General features: G+C 42.8%; 1 protein-coding gene across 7 annotated transcripts in view; it reads right to left on the bottom strand.

Annotated features, from left to right (window-relative positions):
- SCRG1 (stimulator of chondrogenesis 1) overlaps positions 1 to 25,220 on the bottom strand; it is a 92,101-nt gene that overhangs the window by 32,157 nt on the left and 34,724 nt on the right. For 3 of the 7 annotated variants that reach the window (XM_081021832.1, XM_081021833.1, XM_081021829.1), the window contains 3 exons: positions 23,238 to 23,307; positions 21,706 to 22,527; positions 17,592 to 17,752 (listed from right to left, as the gene is read on the bottom strand). The gene's annotated coding sequence lies outside the window, so the exon portion shown is untranslated. Of the gene's footprint in view, positions 1 to 17,591; positions 17,753 to 21,705; positions 22,528 to 23,237; positions 23,491 to 25,220 lie in introns of all 7 variants that reach the window. The other 4 variants (XM_081021827.1, XM_081021828.1, XM_081021830.1 and 1 more) reach the window with 3 other exon arrangements.

The following is a 25,220-nucleotide window of genomic DNA, read 5'->3' as shown; positions in this document are numbered from 1 at the left end:
ATTATCAGAACCATCTTAATATCCTCCCCAAGCACCATCTTTCTTTCTTTGTTTTAACATTTCACAAATTGAGATACATGTTGAGGTAATTTGCACTGTCATAGACTGAACTGTGGATCAGCAGATAAAACATTTGCCGTCTCAAATGCTGTGTGAATTATCTTGGGAACAAATAAGTCCTCCATTATATGAGAGAGGGATAGAATCTCAGCAATGAAATATTTGATTAATGATTGGGTCAACATGCTTAACAATCTGACCAATAACCTGCAAAAGTGCAATCTTTTTCATTAAGACTGTAAGGCCATCGTAGGCACCCTATTGTTCCATGTAGTTTTAGAATTTGCTGGAAGCCGGCCCGAGTGGCTGGGGCAGCTGAGTCGTTGTTGTTATTATTGCTAATGGATTTGGAAACTAGAAAGCCCCCTCCTTTCTCTCCATCCCTTGGTGCTAACCATATAATAAAAGTATCTCAAAGGGGTTTCAATTAATTCAGGGCAAACTGTGACTTACAGTTGTGAATAATGCATCTCCTTGGAACACAGCAACTCAGAAGGGGGCATTTTGAGCAGAAAAAAAATAGCAGGAGGGAAGAGGTTAAGCAGCCCCTCTTATGCCCCCGCTGGAGCCTCTATTGAAACTTCCCTCATCCAAAGGCCACTTATAGTTTTTTAAAAAGAAAACATCCCCTATAAAAGATGCACATGGCTGAGTGTAATGTGTTGCTTAGCCCTTGGAGATCTTTACTGGCTGATTTAAGGACTGATTGATAGACATCGCCTCCTGATGATCATAGCAGAAAGTCTGAGGCTGATGATTGCAAGTACAGGCCTTCTCTAAGGCTGAATTTATACCTTGGATGTTGGCAGCAGTAGTCTACTTTTGCTGTTATTCCCCTCTCTCCAAATAGATCTCTTCTGCTTGACAGAGAACTCGGGTTCTGAGCCAAGAGGAAAACTAGAGGCCTGAAGATCAAGGAGACGGTGCTCAAATACAGGGGAATCCGCATTAAGGAAAATGAGGACATAAACAAATAAACCAAGCCCGAAAGTATAATTCTCATACAGTTAAATATATATCCTGCAGTAGGTATATTCAAAATATAAAAGCACTACAGAAACTAAAGCTCAAGTACACATGTTCCACTTTGAGTGTTTTCCCCTACTGTTGGGTGAAACAATGAAATGCACATTTTAATGTGCCTGTAATAGGTTTTTAAATAGACTGATGACTATGTAGGAAGGCGGGTTGCTAATTTCTTGCCTTATTTCAACCCTGCTCTGCTTTTGCATCTCATATGAACAGACGTGTTCTGTATGAAGCACAGTGTTGTCGTCTGCTTGCTCCTCAAGTTGGTCATATTTAAGAATGTGGGCCTTTTTCATATTGTTTTGAGTTGGGGGGTCAATCTGGATGATACCCTAGGCTAGTTCCCTTCTGATCTTTGGGATTCTATATCCATGAGGGTAGAATGTATGAGAGGAAGCTTGCCAAACCAGTTGCTTTGTCAAGGGTAATGGCTTTGTCTGGCAAGTTAAGTACCACAATTTAGCATATCCAAAGAAGTTGTTCAAAGGGCACCCACCTGGCTGGTACTTGGTAGAACAATACAGAGTTGTTGTGCGTGAGAGAGCTGGAAGCTGGAGGACATAGAGACATGTAGTGTACTGTGCTGGACTTTGGGACTCCCTTGGAAACCTCTATAGAACTGCTAATGCTGTGAAGGCCTCCATCCTATGCTTGGGATATATATATGTGTGTAAATAAAACCATATATACTAACGACACCACAGTCTCCATTGACCTTCATTCTAAGGAAATTGCACCCTGGGAAAGAGCTTGGAACCCCTGTGATATCTCACTACTTAGATATTAGGGTGTACCATAACAATACTTTCACTCCTTTTCCTTTGTAGATTTGTGAGTTTTGCTGGCAGAGAAAATCCCCCTTCTTTCTCTTCTCTCACACATGTTCCTTCTCTGCACTCCAAATCATTTTTATATATAATCTATATTTATGCATTTTCAGTTGTAAATACAGATAATCTGTCTAATTCAAAAGGACCCCCTACCTTCTCCCAGTTCATTCCATGTGCCTATATCATTCATGTGGAGGTAAAGTTATTTAATAAACCATGTGTAAATACTGAGATCAATTATTGGCATTAAATAATGTTACGTTCAATGTCTCAGCAGAATACTTCAGAGATTGCCTGGGGTCGACAGTGGAGTCTTTGTCCTGCTGCTGTTTCTGATGTGTTGAATAAAAATGTACCATGTTTCTGCAAAACCCTCTTCGTTTGGTGTATTTTTTAGAGCCTTAAGTTGCAGAAATAGTTTTTCTATGAGCACAATGTTCCAGATCTTCTTGTACCATGCCTCCAGTGTCATATTAGCAGCTGTCTGGCAGCCACCATAAAAGGATTAATAATTCTTTAAACAGTAAGTCCTTTAAATCTTCCTGCTCTCCAAAACTGACAAAATACTGGACAAGCTTCACCTGGCCATCTCTCTTCCAAGATTTTCTTGCTGCTGTTGCTCTGCAGAGCAGAGGAATAATTTTTGTTTTTGATTTTTCTTAAAAAGGAGATGTATAGGGACTACAATTGGTATACTCAGTACTGCTTAAATAAGAGTAAAAGTGAACCAGTGGAACTGACAATATCTTCCCATAGCCTTATCAGCTGCACTGGAGATATGAATATGGTGGCAAAGGAAATGGGGGTTGGGTGGGGGCTAGGAGGATACCTGAGGGATGCACCTGAGACTAATAATCATGTAAGTTGGGTACAATAAGGGGGAGTCTTTCTCCCACATTAGCTGTGACAACATTTAAAATGACAAAGATATAAGATAAGGCACATATGATAAAACCAGGGTCATTATATTATGCAGGTGGTGAAAATATAGCCTTGCCTAATACTAATACTATTCATGTAGACATGGAGGATAGGAAATAGTATGGTAGGAGAGGCCTGGGCCAGAGAGGACATGGTCATCATTCAAAGTGCTTCGTGGATGCAGGTTCTACAAACTCCTTAAGGGGCAGGGGCATAGATCAGGGCATGCATGTGTCTTGCGCCTGCAGGAAGGCTCCAGGTTCAATCTCTGGCATCTCCAGGGATAGCTGGAAATGGCCAGTCCCTGAAGCCCTGGAAAGCCACTGATCATCAGTGTAGACAGTATTGAACGAGATGGACTAATGATCTGATTTGGTCTACTGATACTATCTATGTTCTTAAAGTCCATGTGCAGACTAGGAGATTAACCGACATAGGAAGGGGAAAGAGTGGGCAAACCATCCACTCTTTGCCCTATATCTCTCCACCAATTGCAAGTTCCTTGTAGGCCCCCATGACTTGAACATTCTCATTTATATAGCCCTGTTGCCATGGCAATTTTTCTTTTCTTTTCTTTTTTTGCTGGAGGCAGATAGCAAAAGTGTTCGTGATTAGAATCTGCTTTTACTTAACTTGACAAGGAGCAAAAGGAGCAGCCTTTAATGTCTACAGCAGATGTTCCTCAGCCCATCATGTTAGTAGACATATTCATTTATTATTCAGGATTTCTGTAACTGGATTTTGACAATCCTTAACCTTAAGATTTTATTCAACACCTCCTGAAAGTACTCCCTTTCCATGACTGCATCTTCTTGATTGACTATGTTTATTTATTAAAATACAGGGGTTTAGTGGAAATTTTGAAAATGACAAATTCCAGCTGTGTTAGTCTGTTGTAGCAAACACAAAAGAAGAATCTTGTGACACCTTAAAGATTAACAGATTTATTATGACATAAGCTTTCACAGACTAGAGCTCTCTCCATCTGATGCAGTGGGCTCTAGTCCAGAAAAACTTATGCCATAATACATCTGTTAGGCTGCAGTCCTAAGGTGGAAGGAACAAAAACCAAAGGCACTTCATCCCCTATATCCAATGCCCTGTTCAGCTCTAGCCGGCAGGGGAGACGTGAGTGCATTTCTTTACTGGTTTTCAGTTTAAATTTCTAAGAACTTATTTCTACCACTGGAAATAATGAGAAGGATATGGGACAGATAGAGAGATCTAGATACCCTCAGGCTGGGTGTTTGTGTGTGTCAGGGGTCCATGGCTGTGGACACGCTCCCATTTTACTCTGCATCCAATCCACTCTCACCATTGGTTTGTGAAGCCATGTGCAAACAACATTAGCCCCAAATCGCACCTATCCTGTAGTTTCTTACGAAATACTGCATTTTAATGCATTCGCCTCCAACCCATCTTCAAACCAAATTGAAAACGTAAGTTATATGAAAAACCTTCATGTTCTTCCCTCTCTGCCTACAGGTGTGAACAGAGAACAGGCAACTTAAGAGACACATTCAGCTGTACTGTACTGGTGGGTACAGCAACACACAAAATGCAAATTGAAATGCAGCATTAAAAAAATCAGTCTTGCTACATTTTAAGCTGGTAATGTGTTACAAAGCCTAAGATAGCTCTGAATCCTTTGAATCCAAGCTATTCCCTGCTCCTGCCTCAGCGCACTCACCTTTTGACCTTACTGATGTTGAAACTCTGGTGTCAGTTGGGACAGGGTGTTGACGGATTCAGTAGCAGTGGGAAGGGGGAATTTAACATCAGATCCCCCTCTCTGGCATCAGAGCTATTTCTCTAAAATTGGAGAGGAATAGCCAGTGATGACTGGCATTCCCTGCAAAAACCATAGGATTGCACCATTAAGGTTTCTGTTAAGTGCCACGATATTCTGTTTTCCATTTTCAGAAATGAATGAGAGTTGTGTGCTAGAGCATCGGACTAAGCCCGGGAAGATATAAGTTCAAATCACCACTCAGCCATGAGGTTCACTAGGTGACCTTGGGAGAGACTGTCTTGACTCTTCGCTGTGCTGTGAAGATAAAAATGTGGAGAAAACTTGCCTGCAATCCTGATTTCCTTAAAGGAAGGGAGGTATAAATGATACTAAATAGACTGCACCATACATCTTTCCCCCTTTTCCTTTTATACAATGTGTGATAGTATACCGTAATTTTCGCTCCAAAACACGCACTTTTTTGCTCCTAGAAAGTAAGGAAAAATGCCTGTGCGTGTTACGGAGCGAATACACTCATGGCTGCCGTCAGTCAAGCAAAGCGGGAGTCGCTCGCAGGGCTTCTGTCCCGCTCTAGCTTTGCTTGCTTTACAGCCAGGAGGAGGGGGAGGAGCCGGGGAGGAGGGAGGGAAGGAGAGCCATGGCAGCAAAGCGGGCAGCAGCCGCTTACACGGGAGAAGGGACAGATGGGAGCCATAGCGAGCCGGAAAAAGCGCCACGTAGCCAGCAACAGCTGCTGCAGCCTCAGCTAGCAAAGGTCCGTGCGCTCTCTAAATGGAGCAATGAGGCTGCAGAGGGACGGCAGGGCACAGGAGGGCTCTGAGCCACGAGCGCAGTGAAAACCAGTAAAAAAGTTTTTAAAAAGGCTGCTGGGGACGGGAGGGCATGGGATGAGGGAGAGGGGGAAATTACGATTCTCCCAGCGTCTCAGCTGATCCGCTGAGCAGGACTTGGGTTGCAGGGGACTTGGGTTGCACGTCTGTGGCCACAGCATGAACCACAAAAATCATACACCCACTGTTTCGTTTAGAATATTTTTTTCTTGTTTTCCTCCTCTAAAAACTACGTGCGTGTTATGGTCAGGTGCGTGTTATAAAGCGAAAAATACGGTAATGTAATTTTTTTAATTACCGGTGAGAGTTTTGAATCTAATTAGAAAAGCAATACTTTGTATATAAATGTCTCATTGCATAGCTGGTGATCTCCTCTGCTGACATCCTCTTTTTCATGAATAAAAATGTTACACAAGAGAATGAAATCATTCAGCTGTGGCCTGCCATCACCTCTAAAGTAGAACAGATCTGAGGCTCTGTCTTTTGGATGCCAACTTTACAGTAATAATCTGTAATTATTTTAAAAAACTTTACTGTAATAATCTTCTTGCAGTCAGCTAGTTGGAAATGACACTTCCCTGCTGCAGGCATTCAGTATCCCAAAATGTGCAATGAAAAAGGCAGGTGTGAGTAATCGATTTAACTGTTATGCTGTTCGTTCCCAAAATAGGCCTTCAGCCCCAATGGGGAAATGCTATGGTTTCATTATTTGGAATTTTGCAATCTAAGAAGTGTGCCCATTGTGCTTCCTCCATTTTGAAGCCCTAAGGGACAGCTCAGTTGGTGGCGCATGTGATGCTTCTTTTAATATTAATTTTTATTCGTTTTATTCAAGCATGTGACTCTTAATCTCCGCGTCATGGATTCAAGCCCCAGGTTGGGTGAAATATTCCTGCACTGCAGGGAAATGGACTAGATGATCCTCATGGTCCCTCCCAACCCTACAATTCCATGATTCTGTGATTCAGCAAGGGAGCAAAGGAGATCTGCAAGTAAATACAGGCTTCTTCAATCAAGTTCCTTTTCTGGGCCTGGAAACATCCGTGGAGATGGGATGTGAACGTACATCTACAATGCAGTACCATTCTGGATGCAGAACATCAAATGCTATCTCTATCTGCATTGTAAGCATGAGTGGAGACATGATTCCAATTGGCTTGCACTGCAGAAGTGCAGGGGCCTTCAGACTGAGAACCTCTTGTCCTGTCCTGAGCTCCTAGACCTGCACAACATAATGGGCATCATGGTTAACTCTGAGCTGGGGCTGCTTTGTTTCCAAGTTCCCTGGAGCTCTGTAGCACAGCACCTTCATTAGAAGCACTTCCATGATATGTACCCCTCACTCACACTGTGAAATACAGGTGGATGCATTAGCCATGTGTGGTAATCTGTGTGTGCATGAGAGTGTACTTGTGTGTGCATATGATTAGGGGAGTTTTTTAATGACTGATGTTTTAATGTATTTTTAATCTCGTGTTGGAAGAGTGGCTGGGGAATAATAATAATAATAATAATAATAGAAATGTAACACATAAAATGATCTTCAGAATGTCCTGGTCATTCCAATATTTGCATTAACCAGAGAAGCAAAGGAAAACACTGTGCCTTTGCTTGCATTTCTCTCTGCTCACCTTTACATATGGATTTCAGCAGATGAGAAGCTGCAGTTAATGTCTTTGATACAAAGACTCACCCTTTGGCACAGAGTCAACAAGTTCTTTAATCTGACCACATCCAAACTGGATCAGACCGATACATTAGTCTCCATAGGAGCATAGAATCTGTGTAGTCATGTCTTCCAAGGAATTTGTTGCAAGCGCCACACTTCAAGCAGAGTAAACAGAAAAAGTGGAGTAAAATTTTGCATCCCCAATGTGACTTGAATGACCAGGAGTGCCATCTTCCTTAACCTGGAGCCCCAGGCAAGCCATTTCCAACCTTGGGTGCCCAGATGTTAGACTACAATCCCCATCATCCCAAGCCAGCATGGCCAAGGTTCATGGATGGGTGCGGGTTGTGGTTCAAGAACAAACTGGGAATGTCAACACACATCATTTTAGGACAGAGCAGGCAGGCAGGCAGGCAGGCTCAGAACAATATTTGACTGCTGGTGAGCCCTTTTTGAACTTTGGCTGCTGCTTGGCGTTTGGCCCTGCCACTAGAGTATGCCTTGACAGGGAGTTATGGCATATCCTATGTTTGTACCCATATGATTCATGTACTTGCAACTGTGCATTCATATGTCACCGGGGCACATAAAATATTTTACGTGTACATGTGCCGTGCACGTCTACACATGGGTACTTGGAAGTAACTCCCATCTAGTCCAGTGGAGTTTACACCCAAGTCAGAGTGTACAGGACTGCAGCCCAAATGTGCAAAGCAGCCCTTACAGATGGAAGGAAAGCGAAAAGTGGTTTAAGCTTATGAAAACAGTCTTTATAGTCAAGGCCTGGTAGCCTCAAGACTTCGATGGAATCCATCCAGCTGAGGTATTTGACATTGTTCTGTTGAGGGAAAGAGTCATAAACGTGGTTTAATGTGGATGGCGAAGGCAGTTTATGGTGACTTAGTGTTCCCAGAATAAAGCAGAGAAACAAGAACACTGGGCCATTTAATGAGGCCTTTTCTTGGAGCAGAGAGAATTATTTTCATTTATCCAAAGCCAAAAAATGAAAGTATTGCTCTATAGGTTGGGATGGGGGGTGGAATCCAATTGTTGGCAGTCATAGGTACAGTAGAATATTCAGCTGCTTCACATGCTTAAGCTTTGAGTACTGTTAGTTTAATATTAATGTGGAATTTTGATTGCCAACAGCCTGTTTCCCACCTGCTCTGAATCCTAAAGAGGTGCCTGTGTTCCAATGGTTGGATCCCAACTAGCGAAACCATCTAATTTGAGCTGGAAGTTGTTGGGGAGGGATAATTGGAAGCCGCTTTGAAGAGAAAACTGCTTTTTAATTGGAAAAGTGTGATTCCCTCCCCACCTTGCCCTGAGTAGAATGATGGGGGCATAAGCCCAAGCTTTACAGGGACTGTGTCATGTGCAAATGTTTGCAGAATGATGTCAGGGTATTAGCAAGTGGCTCAGGCTTTCATAAGCGGAAAGTGAACATTTTGGATCTCCCAAAAATGTATTTGCACCCCACTTAAAAAGAAATCTTCCCAGGGTTTCTTATACCACATCGTTTTTTACTTCTTTATTTGCTTAACAGATTACTCTCCTGCCCTTCTAATGTCTATGTGCTACTTAGGGTGGCTTAAAACAATTTAAAATAGAAAAATAAAAAAAAACATAAAAAGCAATTAAAATTAAAATGCATTAAATATTAATGTATTGTTTTTAACAAATTGGTTTTTGTAGCAGATGAACTGGCAGAGAGACTATAGAGAAAGTATGACCATTATGGCTGATAGCAAACAAAAGCCTGCTGGAATAATCATGTTTTCACAAATTAGTGAAAGACAGCCAAAGAGGAGCTTCACAGAGCAAGGGGTTCTGCAATAATGAGAGGTGTAGCCACTGAAAAGTCCCTGTCTCTTGTTACTCTCCACCCTTTGTGGGACACAGAGAATGGTCTCTCCTTCTGAGCTTGGAATCGGGCAGCATGGGATGGTAGGAGGGGATCCTTCAAGTATTTTGGAACAAAGACATATCACCAAGATTTTACAATCATACTCTTTGTTAATTAATCTAGAACAAAGAGCATGTCTCCTTTTGTTCACACTGATATTAACTAGTGCAGATTAGAATCACTGATTGCTGCATAAGCATATTTATTTATGAAATCCTCAAAAGATTCCATCAACAGTGTCTCTGAAATTTTTTACATATCACTTGGGAAGACAGGCGAACTAATGTCACCAGTGTCAAAGCAATGATTCTTCAACATCAACTTCATCGGACTGGTCATGTTGTTCGGATGCCTGATTGCCGTCTTCCAAAGCAGCTACTCTATTCCAAACTTAAGAATGGAGAGTGAAATGCTGGTGGACAACAAAAGAGGTTTAAAGACACTTTCAAGGCAAATCTAAAAAGATGCAGTATAAGCATGGATAACTGGGAAACACTGACCTATGAGTGCTCCAATTGGAGATGGCCTCTACCCAAGGCACAGTGGACTTTGAAGAAGCACGAACTCAGGGCAAAAAGGAGAAACGAGCTAAGAGGAAGGCACATTTGGCAAATCCTCACTGTGATCAACCTCTGCCCGGAAACCTATATCCCCACTATGGAAGGACATGTGGATCCAGAATTGGTCTCCACAATCACTTACAGACACACTGTTAAGGCCATATTCATGGAAGACAATCTTACTCAAATACAAGTGATCGCCAAAGAAGAATATTTATTTATTTTATCCTTTTCCTCCATTACATCCTGTCTTTCCAGTAATAACAAATTCTCCAAATGGCTTACAATTAATAAAAAATGAAACCACTCTTGAGAATTTCAGCTCTGTGAGGGGAAGCCATGACTGTTTAAAGTGGTATGATACAGCTTTAAATGTCTAGCGCAGATGGGGCCAGAGTTTGTCTTTGTTGCTAGACTTATTTGTCCTTCTGGACTGCAATCCTGCACCCACTCACTTGGAACTTAGTCCCATTGTACTTAGTAAAAACAGCAGTGGCTAACATGTGGTCTTCCAGATGATGTTCCACCAGCTCCAGCCAGCATAGCCAATGATCAGTGATGATGGGAGCTGGAGTCCAGCTACATCTGGAAGGTCACGTGTTCCCCACCCCTGAAGTAAACAATTCTGACTGGTCTGTGAATGTCTGCACTGAAACTACATGGTGGACACTTTTCCCACTGCAGGATTGCTTGATCCCTGAGTTTTGATGCCATGGGAACTAGAAAAAAATTGCCTCAGATACCTGCTACTCTGGCTATTCACCAAGGTTAAGGCCCTGATCTACGATTTTCACTACAGTATTCCAAAAATCTACAGAGGCAGAGCGTTTTGCTTTCCAACTCACTTCATAACCTATTAGGTCTACTTGAATGGTTCCCAGATGTGTTGCAGTGTCGAAAAAGGTAAATTGAGTTTTATGAGATTATCTGCTATACTTGGATTCTCTTCATGTGAGGGGCGGGGGATAAAGCAAAGTTGGGGCCAAGTCATTTTATGCATTTATCGTTTATTTATTACATATATAATAAATTACAAACCTCAAAACAAACATATTAAAAACCATATGAAATATCAAATCATGGCATTCTTTTAACCAAAAAAATCTGACAAAAGCTAAAGGCAAAACTTAGACAGTATGAGAGATGTGTGGCTAGAAACTGTGGGTATTGTTTTGAAAAAAGGAAAAAAAGTCACATGGAGGAGGGTTAAAGCTCGATTGGTACCTTTTCATGTGGGAATTGGAATTTAATCCTTCCATCTGTACCTCAAGCATTTAAGAACACAAGAGCCCTGCTGGATCAGACCAAAGACCCATCTAGTCTATGATCCTCTTTTCACTGTGGCCAGCCAGATACCTATAGGAAGCCCCTAACCAGGAGATAATTGCAACAACACTCTCCCCACCTGTGTATCTCAGAAACTATCTCTGACACTGTAGGGTAGCACATAGTAAGAGTGGGCACCAGCCCTGATATTCAGCTTCTATCTGTACCAATGCTTTTCTTTTCAAAATCTAATCTGTTTGTAAGTCACTCTGTGGTCTGGCAACTTCATTCTGTGAATCAGGTTTTAAGCTGCTCTGCATAAAACAAAGCTCTGTAATCCTCATTCACTCTTCTAGGGAGTCTAAGGGTGGCTGTACATTTTTTTTCCTTTTTGGCAAAAGTGGATGAAATTTCCAGGCACAGGAACCCCTCCAGAGTGAACTGAGCCTACTAAATGGCAGACAAATTGGTCCAAGTGCTTTTGTGGGGGAAGCAAAAGGATTTCACTTTCATCCATATTAGGGCAATACTTTATTACACCAACTAAAAGTCCAAACTTCATATTAGTTTCATATTTTTGAAGTGGGGAGTGTTTGTTTCTTGCTCTTTCTTACCTTAAAATAAATAAGAGGTGGCTGAGTATGGTGTCTTCTTGATTGTACACTTTCAAAAACATTAGCAGCTTCACAATGGCCAGCCTAACTTTCTGGTACTTGTTTGTGTTTGGAGAGAAGGCACATCTTCCAGAAGGCATTGCAGACTGAAGCTGTGCAGAATGCTACCCATGGAGTGCTGAAGAGCTCCAGAGGATTTTATTTTCTACCATAGAAATGCATGGTTTTTAAAAAAGTTAAATCATCCACACCTCTTCAGAGCTCTGAAGGCAGCATTCTGGACAACCTCACTTTATGCAAAATCCATGGATCTTGAGAAACATAGGAAAACATAGAGATATAGTATTAGGAGAGGAGAGAGTACAGAAAAACAGTGACAGACCAAAACAAGCCTTTCTAGGGGCTCTGATCTGACTTGGAGTGCTTTGTTCACATTGCAGAAGTAGCATTCACACCTTAAGGAAGAGCTTTCCAATCTTTTCATGTTGGTGACACGCTTTTTAGGCATGCATCATTTCATGACACAGTAATTCAGTTTTACGAGCAAACTGGAGGTTAAACCAACCCCTTTCCAGCCCTGGGAGAAGCGTGGGAAGCGTTCACAAAACACACGTAAACACTGCAGCTGACACACTAATGTGTTGCAACACACAGTTTGGAAAGCTCTGCTTTAAAGGTTAAGAACAGGATCAGTCCTAAATCAGCCGCCATCAGTTTTTCATCTGATCTGCATGCTAATCTTGACGTTTATTTGCTCACTTGGCAACCCAAGAGCACATATCAACACAGGATCCTTGATGTTTCTGTGGCTGTACTAGCTCAGCAGACCCTTTCAGAAGTGACACAAAGGGCACTGCTATAGGGATCCATCTCTTGTGAAGATCGTAAATATGATAGAGCAGCCTTGCCAACCTAGTGCCTTGCAAATGTTTTGGAGTTGCAGTCCAAAAACATCTGGAGGGCATCAGGTTGGAGGAGGCAGTGATACAGAGAGGGGTAAAAACTAAAACCATTTAAAAATCAAACGTGCATTCTGTCCAAGGAAGGTTTTTTCTTTCACCGCAAAAGCAGCCATAGTGTGTCCCCCAGTCTTACTGTTTGCAGTTTCCCCTCTTCATTCCTAGGTCTAAATTGAACTGGGACAGGGGGGTAGACAAACAGCTAAACAATGCTGAAATGTGGGCAACCCCCTAGAATGTGTTCCTAATTTCATTTGCATATCCATCAGTAACCACATGAATGCTTGTGCTGTTCTTCATCAAATATCCCACATGTTGTGCCGAGGCATGGGAAGTCTCTGCTTTTGAATGTCGAGAAATGTTGGTTTCTCCTCAATCTCTCTGAATCTGCTTTCTCTCTTTCTGATTGAACTGTGGAGGTTGCATCATTGCATTCTTTCTTGAAACAACTAGCGTTCTTCACATGGCTTAAAAAGCCCTTTCCCTGTAGAGTCCAAATTACGTGTTATGTTGTGGGCATCTGTCTGTCTCAAGAGACAATGGAGCACGCCTCTGGGGGTGAAGTCAAACCACTGCGTTAGCAGCATTTAAGTGACTTCACTGGGGCACAAGCCTGGGCAGTTGTGTATAGAGGTCCTGGGTTCACTAGTGATTAGAACATATTATGTTAGTAACATTTTTATTTTAAATGTGTTCTTTACATTGCAATTTTTTCCTTTAAAAAAAATAAAAAACAATTTATTTATATTTATATACATTTAGTATTCAAAAACAATTATAAACAATAAAATGAAATTAACAACTGCTTTACAATATAATCAGTATTTCATAAAATGGCACCTTATCCTGAATATTATTGTTGCTACACAAAACAAAAATGTTTTGAGAATGCTTTTATTTCCTAGTCTCCCATCTCTGACCCTAATAAAGTCAGTGAGTTTTAATATAAACACAAGATCCAAAACCCTCAGCAATTATACAAACCTTCTTAATTATTTGGGATGCCTCTAGACATCCATTTGATTTAGCGGTTATACACAATCAGAGTTTCAATACTATTGCACAAGTCCTGGCTTACGCTGCTTCATTTACAAAAAGTCCATGACCTGTACTTTCCTGGAAAAAAAAGACTGTAACTTTTCATACCATAGATGTTCCAGGAAGCTTTCTTTTTTGTCCTGCTTTTACTGCACTGTATAAACAACCGTGTAGTGGCAAATTCAGAAGTGCAGGGGTCCCTTCTTGAGAGTGACAGCTACTGTATATCCTCTCACAGCCATGCCCTCTTCTATGTTCTAAGATTATTATTATTATATAATTACAGCTCCCAGAATTCTTTGGGGCAGTCATGGCTGTTTAAAGTTGTATAACAGTGCATTAAATGTATGGTGTCCATGTGGCCTCAGTCTTCTCAAATGACTGTGGGCTCTTATTGTATAATATGACTTGCCTCGCAGATCCTGAAATCCTCCTTCTATCGTGGTATTTAGTGCACATGTTCCAAACATTTTTCTTTTTTCTTTTAGTTGCTACAAAGCATCTACTTGGGGTTGCCTTCTATTCATAGTATATTTTCAAAATGTTTCCTCATTGGTTTCTTACACACACACACACACACACACACTTTTCTGAAATTTAATTATTGTATCTTTGCTCTGCTGTCAGAGGTGATGGTGACACTCCCATATGGTGCATGGGCTTAACAAAAAACAAAGCCTCCAAACCCATATGTTTACTTCAACAGCTATTAATACAAGTGACTTTAAAGGCTTCTCAACATATGTTATCCATCTTTACCATCTAGCATAATATAGCAAGAGTGTTTATGTTGTGAGCCTCAGATGTCATTGGGAACCATTGTTTAGCATTTGTGTCACGTTGACAAATGTCTCTCCTTTTGCTCCTCTTCCTTCTGTTGCCTCCTCTGCTCTCGAAATGGAGAGTGTAAGCTCCTTGAGGCAGAAGCCCTTTCTTCCACGTTGATGCACGCCAACCCAATCTCCAAGAGGTGTGAGATTCCAGGGGTTTCAGATGCTTACCCAGGGACCATGTTTCCTTTGGAATTAGATATAGCAGAAACTGTGGTGTCTTATGATATATGGTTTATTTACACACATATACAGCCTGAGCCCACAATGGAGGGGTTCACAGCATTACTACCCCAAGAGGGTCTTGCTTCACTCATAGCACAGCCTTGGATCCAAATAGAGATTAGGCATCGCTCTTCTCCACAGGTTTCAGCCTGCTTATTCTCCAGCTTCTAGCTTACACACTCCTACTCTCTGCTCTCAACTCTGCCTTTCCCCTTCCAACTACCGACAAGTTGAGGGAGGGGGTGCCACACAGAGCCCCTTCCTTTGTTCCCATTAATGGCCCATCACCCAGACTAGCACCTCCCTAAGAAACTAGCCTGGTTATTCCAAGAATTAGGGTCCAGGCATTCAGCCTAACCATCACTCCACATCCACACCATCAAACTCATGCTACTTTGTAAAGTGCTAAGTTCTTTCTTTCTTTCTTTCTTTCCTGCATTTTTGTAAAAATATAAGGTGGTGTGTACCATATACAAGAATTATAATATTAAAACATCAATAAGGCATCAGGAAAAATATCAGGCCAACTCACTATAAATAAAAGAAAATTCACATTTCCAAGGCTTGTTTAATTTTTAGGCAATGTCTAAAAGAAGGCAGGAATAGCTTCTTCCAAACCTCTACTGGCCGGGAGTTCCACAGGGTAGGGTCTGCCACACTAAAAGTTTGGTCCCTAGTAAAGGCTGATTAAACCTCAGAGGTGTGAGGAACCATAGAAGTGCCTCATTAGAGGATCTCAGTGACTGAGGTGGAGCATTGATGGCACTAGTGTGTATGTCTGGCTACTGATCACATTGTTGTGTATGTATGTATAAATGCATCATCATCATCATCATCATCATCATCATCTTATTATTAATATGACTTTGCTTCTACCCTGCCTTCTGAAGAGTCTTGGGCAACCATGCAACATCCTAATTAAAACATTCTAATTAAAACAATTTCAAAAGTTTAAAACAACCAAAAGACCATTTCAAAACATGTACAGCAATTTTAATCTGCTTAAAACCTACCCACTGTTCACATACTAAATGCCTTGGTGGACAAAAATGTTTTCAGTTTGTGTTTAACTGATGGTAATATAGAGGGACAAGCAGACTTCCATAGGGAGGGTGTTTCATAATCAGGGCACTGCCCTCTAGCCATGCTCATTGCTGACACTGTGAGCAAGGCCACCCCTGCTGCTCTTAAGGCTCAGGTTGGTTGAAATGGGAGAGGCATGTTTTAGGTACTTGTGCCCCAAGCTGCCTTCTACCACCAGATTGATTTTGACCCACCAGCTCACAGGCTGCCAATGCATTGCTTCTAGGACCAGCAACACATGGTATTACCTCACTGCTTAGCTCAGCAGTCTGCCTGTCACATTTTGCACCAACTGCAGTTTCTAGATTGTTTTCAAGGGTAGCCCCATGTAGAGCACACTGCAGTAGTCCAAATGGGAGGAGAAGTAATTAATCCATCTGCTGAAAATATCCCTGGTTTGGGCCCAGAAGTTGACATCCTGGGATTTGATGATCTTGTCTCGAATCCCTTTATTTTTTGAGGATATTTATATCCCACCTCTTTTGCATCATGGAAATCAAGGCAGTGCAATGTACACAACATCCCCAGGCAATCTCCTGTCCAGATCCAAATGCACTTAGCTTCAAGTGGCTGCCAAATGTCAGATAATTTAGTTGTTGCAGGCGAGATCTGGAGCTGACTCAGGTTTCCTCAGCATGTCATAGTCCCATCCTAGAATCAACTTCTCCAACTTCTCCATGACAGCAGGGCAGCTGTCACTTTTTAAAGTGTGCGAATATGTGAATGAGGTCTATCATGCGAGTCTTTCCTCTAGAATAGTACTCATGCTCTTGGTGGTGATAGTGGTGGGTAGTGCCTATTCTGAAGGAAAGATCCTGACCCTGGGCCCCGCCCATGTGGTTGCAGGCTTTTAAGTATGGCAGCAACACTGTTGGGCGAAAACATAGAAAAGCAGCTCCCGTGATAGGCTGGAATATGTAGACAGCACCTAAGGGAGCATCTCTGGCTAAGTGATTCTAGTGTGCCTGCAGAAAGGGAGATCCATTCGATCAAGACATTTCTCTGTGTGTATGTGGATTTCCTTTAGGAGCAAGGGTTTTTCACTTAGTGGAAGCAAAGCCTTTGCTAAGTGGAAGAGACAGCAAAAGGGTGCCTGTCTATGAACCCATCCTTTCTACTGAACCCCAGAAGAGGAGACGACCATTCATGTAGGAACTTCATAGATGTATGGAGCACTGTGCCAGCATCTGAATGTTGTTTTCCTTGGCTTTTTTTTTTATTAAATCCATATATCAGCTGCATCATGTATACTACAGCTGGTTCTGCGATAAATAAATAAATGCATATGGAATGATATGTTGAATAAAACATAAATCTGAGTGATATGAATAGAATTTTAATAAAATTAAAAATATTGGCTTATAATTTTAATCATTTCAAAAGTTTTGGGCACTGACATCAAAACATTCTGGATCTGGATCTCACTGCTTCCCCACCAAGATGCAGTCAAGATAATTTTTTATTATTGACATATTCCCTTTGCCAGTTTATAAATTGGGTGTAGAGGCATTCAGAACATGACATTTGTATTGGAAAAATACTGTAATGTGGTTTATTCTCGGCCCCCGCCCGCTGAATATTCAAACAAATAAACAAAACGTGACATTTTTATTAAAATTCACCAGGTCCCTTGGAATGTCCTTTTGCTCTCCACAAGCCCTGATTTAAAAGAGAAATGTGTGTTTTTTGAAAAATACTTCATTCTGACTATTAGTGAAATGCTTGAAAAGCATATTAGTGAAATGCTTGAAAAGTTGCTTTTCAGGATCTATTTAGTCTCCAAGCCCAGAGGAATAGCTCCATCCTCTAAGAGTTTAGAAATCCTTAGGACCCAGCAGGAGACATCAGTTATAACTATGGAGGAACAAGCTCATCTCTAAGTTAACTTAGTTGGTGTATTTAAAATGTTTTCATGTATAGCAGGTCATTTATATAGTAGGCATGAAATTAAAATGTCAAAGAAAGAAAGAAAGAAAGAAAGAAAGAAAGAAAGAAAGAAAGAAAGAATTGACACTGACCTTGGTTGTCTTGTGCTTCTGATCCATGCTTCTGATGCATGAACGAAGACTGGTGCCTCTCTTGCCCCACTGAGGGGCATCCTTGAGGCACTCCAGGTCTCTCAATCCTGACAGATTTTTTTTTTTGGGGGGGTGGACCCATCTCTTCTGTTTTGTTTAACCTATATTGGAATTGTTTTACTTATCTTTCCAATTGAATGAGCTTTTTTAAATTTCATGATAAGTTTGTTGTAACCCACCCTGTGGCAAAGGGCAGGTAAGAAATCTTACAAATGAATGAAATCAGTACAGTGGTACCTCGGGTTACGAACTGAATTCATTCCGGAGGGCTGTTCTTAACCTGAAACCGTTCTCAACTGGAGGTACCACTTCAGCTAATGGGGCCTCCCGTTGCCGCTAAGCCACCACTGCACTATTTTTATTCTCATCCTGGGGCAAAGTTCTTAACCCAAGGTACTACTTCCGGGTTAGCAGAGTTTGTAACCTGAAGTGTATGTAACCCAAGGTACCACTCCACTGTATCTGTTATTTGGAGTCTTTTCTCAGCCATGCCCCTCTACCTGTGCCACACCATTCATCATCCCTGCTTCAAATTGTCCTTGAATAATATTTGCCTAGCTGGAATGTGCCCTTGAACTCTGATCGTGCTTCTTGCTTGCCTAGATGGACAACAGTGAGAGGGATGTGTAGAAAACAGCCTGGCAAACAAAGGTACAAGTGTGACCTTCGGAAAGCTGGCAAGAATCAAATGCAACCATCTGGCTGGGAAAGTCTGTCCCCCTCCAGCTACCAGCTGCTGAACCAGCTGCTGTGGGCCCTCCAGATGTTGTTGCTACGCAACCATCATCAGCCTCAGTCAGCATAGTCAAAGGTCAGGGAAGAAGGGAGTTGGAGTTCAATATCTTTCAGTGAGCCACAGATTCCCCAATCCTGCCACAGACTGTAGGGACAGAGGTGAAAAGGTAAAGGTAAAGGGACCCCTGATCATTAGGTCCAGTTGTGACCGACTCTGGGGTTGCGGCGCTCATCTCGCTTTATTCACAGGGTGGCTATCTAAAGACAGGGTGGCTATCTAAAGAACTTTTAACTGAGTTAAGATTAAAAAAGGATGTGTACAAAAAATGGAAAAGGGGGGAAACCACCAAAGAGGAATTCAAACAAATAGCCAGCACGTGTAGACACAAAGTCAGAAAAGCTAAAGCACAGAATGAACTCAGGCTTGCTAGAGAGGTTAAAAGCAACAAAAAAGGCTTTTATGGGTATGTTCGTAGCAAAAGGAAGAACAAAGAAACAGTGGGGTCACTCAGAGGAGAAGATGGTGAAATGCAAACAGGGGACACAGAAAGGGCTGAACTCCTCAATGCCTTCTTTGCCTCAGTCTTCTCCGATAAAGAAAACAATGCCCGACCTGAAGAATTTGGAGCAAATGATTCAGCAGAGGAAACACAGCCCAGAATAACTAAGGAGATAGTACAAGAATACTTGGCTAGTTTAGATGTATTCAAGTCTCCAGGGCCAGATGAACTGCATCCAAGAGTATTAAAAGAACTGGCAGATGTGATCTCAGAACCACTGGCAGTCATCTTTGAGAATTCCTGGAGAACAGGCGAAGTCCCGGCAGACTGGAGGAGGGCAAATGTTGTCCCTATTTTCAAAAAGGGGAAAAGAGAGGACCCAAATAATTACCGCCCAGTCAGTCTGACATCAATACCAGGGAAGATTCTGGAGCAGATCATTAAGCAAACAGTCTGTGAGCACCTAGAAAGGAATGCTGTGATCACCAATAGTCAGCATGGATTTCTGAAAAATAAGTCATGTCAGACTAACCTGATCTCGTTTTTTGACAGAATTACAAGCCTGGTAGATGAAGGGAACGCAGTGGATGTAGCCTACCTTGATTTCAGCAAGGCATTTGACAAGGTGCCCCATGATATTCTTGTAAAGAAGCTGGTAAAATGCGGTCTTGACTATGCTACCACTCAGTGGATTTGTAACTGGCTGACTGACCGAACCCAAAGGGTGCTCATCAATGGTTCCTCTTCATCCTGGAGAAGAGTGACTAGTGGGGTGCCACAGGGTTCTGTCTTGGGCCCGGTCTTATTCAACATCTTCATCAACGACTTGGATGATGGACTCAAGGGCATCCTGATCAAATTTGCAGATGACACCAAACTGGGAGGGGTGGCTAACACCCCAGAGGACAGGATCACACTTCAAAACGACCTTGACAGATTAGAGAACTGGGCCAAAACAAACAAGATGAATTTTAACAGGGAGAAATGTAAAGTATTGCACTTGGGCAAAAAAAATGAGAGGCACAAATACAAGATGGGTGACACCTGGCTTGAGAGCAGTACATGTGAAAAGGATCTAGGAGTCTTGGTTGACCACAAACTTGACATGAGCCAACAGTGTGACGCGGCAGCTAAAAAAGCCAATGCAATTCTGGGCTGCATCAATAGGAGTATAGCATCTAGATCAAGGGAAGTAATAGTGCCACTGTATTCTGCTCTGGTCAGACCTCACCTGGAGTACTGTGTCCAGTTCTGGGCACCACAGTTCAAGAAGGACACTGACAAACTGGAACGTGTCCAGAGGAGGGCAACCAAAATGGTCAAAGGCCTGGAAACGATACCTTATGAGGAACGGCTAAGGGAACTGGGCATGTTTAGCCTGGAGAAGAGGAGGTTAAGGGGTGATATGATAGCCATGTTCAAATATATAAAAGGATGTCACATAGAGGAGGGAGAAAGGTTGTTTTCTGCTGCTCCAGAGAAGCGGACACGGAGCAATGGATCCAAACTACAAGAAAGAAGATTCCACCTAAACATTAGGAAGAACTTCCTGACAGTAAGAGCTGTTCGACAGTGGAATTTGCTGCCAAGGAGTGTGGTGGAGTCTCCTTCTTTGGAGGTCTTTAAGCAGAGGCTTGACAACCATATGTCAGGAGTGCTCTGATGGTGTTTCCTGCTTGGCAGGGGGTTGGACTCGATGGCCCTTGTGGTCTCTTCCAGCTCTATGATTCTATGATTCTATGATTCTATTGGCCAAGGGAGCGGGCGTACAGCTTCCGGGTCATGTGGCCAGCCTGACTAAGCCGCTTCTGGCGAACCAGAGCAGCACACGGAAACGCCGTTTACCTTCCCGCTGGAGTGGTACCTATTTATCTACTTGCACTTTGACATGCTTTCGAACTGCTAGGTTGGCAGGAGCAGGGACTGAGCAATGGGAGCTCACCCCGTCAGGGGGATTCAAACTGCTGACCTTCTGATCGGCAAGTCCTAAGCTCTGTGGTTTAACCCACAGTGCCATCCATGTCCCAGGGACAGAGGTAAAGGCTGGCAATTGGGGCAGCTAATTCTACTTCTCTCTCCAGGAGTAGAACTGTGTTTGGCAAGATGTGTTGCTACTTGTGTATTAAGCCGATCCCTAGGATCAGGTTCGTCAGAAGATATTAGGACAGCCTACCCCAACCTGCTGGCCTCCAGGTGTTTTGGACTACAACATCCATCAGCACCAGCCATCACAGCCCTTCTGTCTGAGATTGGTAGGAGCTGCAATCCAAAACATCTGCAGGTCACCAGGTTGGCAAAAGCTGCACTCGAAGTTTTCAAACAACAGATTACTATTTACCTGCAGTATCTCCTCTATTGTAGAGTGATCTTCCATTTTGCTTTTGCTCCTGCTGCCCTCTGATTTGAATGGAGATAGACCACCTTGGTTATATACTCAAGTTCTTTGGGTTTGTTGGGCTGCAGCTGAAGACTGATCCCAAAACTCACCACAGGATGAGACCTGCTTGTTGTTGTACTGGTGCAGCAATCTTGTTGTACAAACATTGCTATGATTTTGCGTCATTGCAAGGGTCCAGGAGCAGGGTGTGTAGCCTTCCCCCTGTCCACCCCCAGCCTGCTCTGACTGAATTCCTTTTCACCTCCACCCTTGTTGAAGCATCAACATTAGTATAGAAGCCAACTCCTAGGGGCCAAGGTCCCTTCACCCCCCCCATAAAATATTTGAGGAGGCTGCCCACCCAAGCTGATGGGCATCACCATTCAAATGGTGTGTTTGTGTGTGCTGTGTCTTGTGATCAATTATGTGGGGTGAGGCTTACCTGGCACTCCCCTCCCCCTCATATTTTACTCGAGTTGGCACCCCTGAACATTACTGGGGTTAGAACTGCAGAGACTTCCATGGAATTGGGATGGGAGCCAATGAGGTCAGGTCTCCAGTACTGTACTGCTGTGGGGAACAAGCTTTACTTGAGATGACCATGCTGTAAGATCTGGACTCCTTCCATCTAAATTCAGGTGTCAATTTATGAATAGATCATATTTCTTAAAGCTATGACAGCCTCCACCACATATTGATTCTCAAAGGAACACAGAGCCTTGGTGACTACCTGGAACCGACTGAAAACTTGCCACAGCTCAGCAGAGATTGGGGGTGACAATCCTTGTAACCATGTTTTCCCCTTATATTGCTACAAGTTAAAGGTGTGGGCGGAGGTTGAACATGAAGGGAGAGACATAGACTATCCCTGTGGCGACTCTGCCTTTGACTACAGCCCTTTCAAATTGCTGCCTGTAGAAATAAAGTTAAATGGCTATAGTAGTTTCTGTACGTGTTTTTAAATAGAACTGAGCAGAACTATATCCGTAAGATATCTGTTGCTATCAGGACTGTGAATTTAATCAAAACACCTCTCCTTCTCTTTTCAAAACATCACACCCTAAAAATAAGTGGTACATGTACATATTTTGATGTTTATTCCTACTGGATCGTGAACAAAATGGATCTGACAACTTTTCCCGAGTGGCTCTTCAATAATCACTTAATGGAAACGTTGGAACGGAGAAGTCTCTTTAGAGTTCTTTCCTTCACTTGCCTCTGAACAAAACCTTAATGGTGTGTTTACGGCCTTGAGCTATGCTGCCTGTGAAGAAAAGAAATCGTGGGTGGGTGGGTGGGGTGGAGGGAGAAGCTGGAAAACTCTAGGAAACACGTTTCTGCCGGTGAGGCCTCTGGAGTTGCCCATGTGCGTCCCACATTGTGCCTTGCGCACGCTTTGATGTTTCTCTCCCCTCATCCCCACACGTAAAACATACCTCATGGCCATCTTCCTCCCAAATAGGTGATCTGAAAACTCCCACTGATTCGGGGGATGGGGGCAGTAGGATTGCCTCTGAATACGCTATACACCAGAGATGTGTGTATGTACTTTTAAATCCGGCGTGCTTATTCAGAAACAAGTTCCCCTGCCTTCCGTGTAGCTTCTGTTTAGGACTATTGCTGCTTCAGTGTATACAGTGGTACCTCAGGTTAAGTACTTAATTTGTTCCGGAGGTCCATTCTTAACCTGAAACTATTCTTAACCTGAAGCACCATTTTAGCTAATGGGGCCTCCTGCTGCCGCCGCACCGTCGGAGCATGATTTCTGTTCTCAACCTGAAGCAAAGTTCTTAACCTGAAGGACTATTTCTGGGTTAGCGGAGTCTGTAACCTGAAGCGTATGTAACCTGAGGTACCACTGTATTCAGACTCTTTTCTTCATTGCCAAATATCTCTTAAGATGCTGCCACCATGCGAGCTAAGAAGAGTCAGTTTTGATTGTCCATTAATGAATTAATTGCATTTCTATCTCACCTTTTTCTCCAAGGATCTCAAGGTAGTGTGCATGGTTCTTCCCACTCCTCATGTAATCTCCACAACAACCCTGTGAGGTAAGTCAGATTGAAGGTCACCAGTGAGTTTCATGGCCAAGCGGGGATTTGAACCCTCGTCTTCCAGGTCCTAGTCTGTCACGACACCACACTACTTTCTGAAGGAGCGTCTCCACCCCCATCATTCAGCCTGGACACTGAGGTCCAGCTCCAAGGGCCTTCTGGTGGTTCCCTCACTGCAAGAAATGAGGTTACAGGAAATCAGGCAGAGGGCCTTCTCGGTAGTGGTGCCCACCCTGTGGAAAGCCCTCCCATCAGATGTCAAGGAAATAAACAACTATCTGACTTTTAGAAGACATCTGAAGGCAACCATGTTTAGGAAATATTTTAGTGTTTGATGTTTTATCGTGTTTTTTTATATTCTGTTGGGAGCCGATGGGTGGGGTATAAATATATTATTATTATTATTATTATTATTATTATTATTATTATTCATCCTAATTGTTGTAGGTAAGGATTGCAGCCTTAATCCTTACTTTTCCCATTCCCCTTGGAAGGAACTATGGAGAACAGGAAGGGAACAACCAAAATGTATAAGAGAGAACTGTAGAAAATAGGAACATCAAAAGCTGCCTTATACTGAGAGGGACCTTCAGGCTATCTAGCTCCCTATTGTCTACACTGACCGGCAGCAGTTCTTCAGAGTTTCAGGCAAGTGCATTCCCAACCCTATTTGGAGATGCTGGGGATGGAACCTGGGACTTTTTGCATGCAAAGCAAAAATCCTACTGCATTAGCCATGACCCATATGCAGCTGGCAGCTTCTTGAGAAATATTGCTGCTTGATGTGTTTCCCTTCCAACAAGCTTCCCTTTCAAAACTTAAGCCACTGAGGTCTGTACATGAGAGATGTGCACAGAGGTCACCATACATGCAGATGGCAGTTTCATGAATAGGAGTTCAGGGAGGGGTTGCAGGTGTGGGGAAACCAGACAGGTAATATGGATTGGGTGAGGACATCTCCATCATCTCTCTAGTGTGTACAGCAGTGTGCAATGCAACTTGAAATGCGAGGAGGGTGGAAATCAACCTCATTGCATTTTAAGCTGCTAATGTCTACATAAGGGACACGGGTGGCACTGTGGGTTAAACCACAGAGCCTAGGACTTGCTGATCATAAGGTTGGCAGTTTGAATCCCTGCGACGGGGTGAGCTCCCGTTGCTCGGTCCCTGCTCCTGCCAACCTAGCAGTTCGAAGCACGTCAAAGTGCAAGTAGATAAATAGGTACTGCTCCGGCAGGAAGGTAAACGGCGTTTCCGTGCGCTGCTCTGGTTTGCCAGAAGTGGCTTAGTCATGCTGGCCACATGACCCAGAAGCTGTACGCCGGCCTCCTTGGCCAATAAAGCAAGATGGGCGCCGCAACCCCAGAGTCGGCCATGACTGGACCTAATGGTCAGGGGTCCCTTTACCTTTAATGTCTACATAGCCTAGCAGAGTAGTCTTCCACCCTTCCTTCTACCCTACCATCTCAAACACGGCAAGGTACAAGGCTAAGACACTAGAGCTTTCTTCCTATTCCCCACCTCCCTTGGATTTGCAGCCTTAATTGTCTGCATTTCCCCCAAAATCAATGTGTTCTTTTGAAAGAATATAAATTAATCAAAAGAACCGCACAGACATTGCACGTATGAACATTAAAATAAATATGCAACCCTTTACAAAAAGGAAGATGCACACTCAGACACACGCACACCTATACATATTTGTGTGTGTGTGTGTGTGTGTGTGTGTGTGTAAAATACAGAGTCTGCTTTTGCCCATTTATAGTCATTCTCAGTCATATTGGGATTTCTGGCTCAAGCCTGCAGTTAAATAAGACATAACTTTCGAAATGTGATCCTCTGTGGGACTACTGTGGAATTATGAACAGGCTGTTCTCATTGCTATCTTTCCCTAATGAAGGGC

The sequence above is a fragment of the Podarcis pityusensis genome (genome assembly GCF_964106645.2).
Source record: "Podarcis pityusensis genome assembly, chromosome: 9".
NCBI classification, from domain to species: Eukaryota; Metazoa; Chordata; class Lepidosauria; order Squamata; family Lacertidae; genus Podarcis; species Podarcis pityusensis.
The sequence above is the reverse complement of the archived record's forward strand: the minus strand, read 5'-3'. Positions and strand labels throughout refer to the sequence as shown.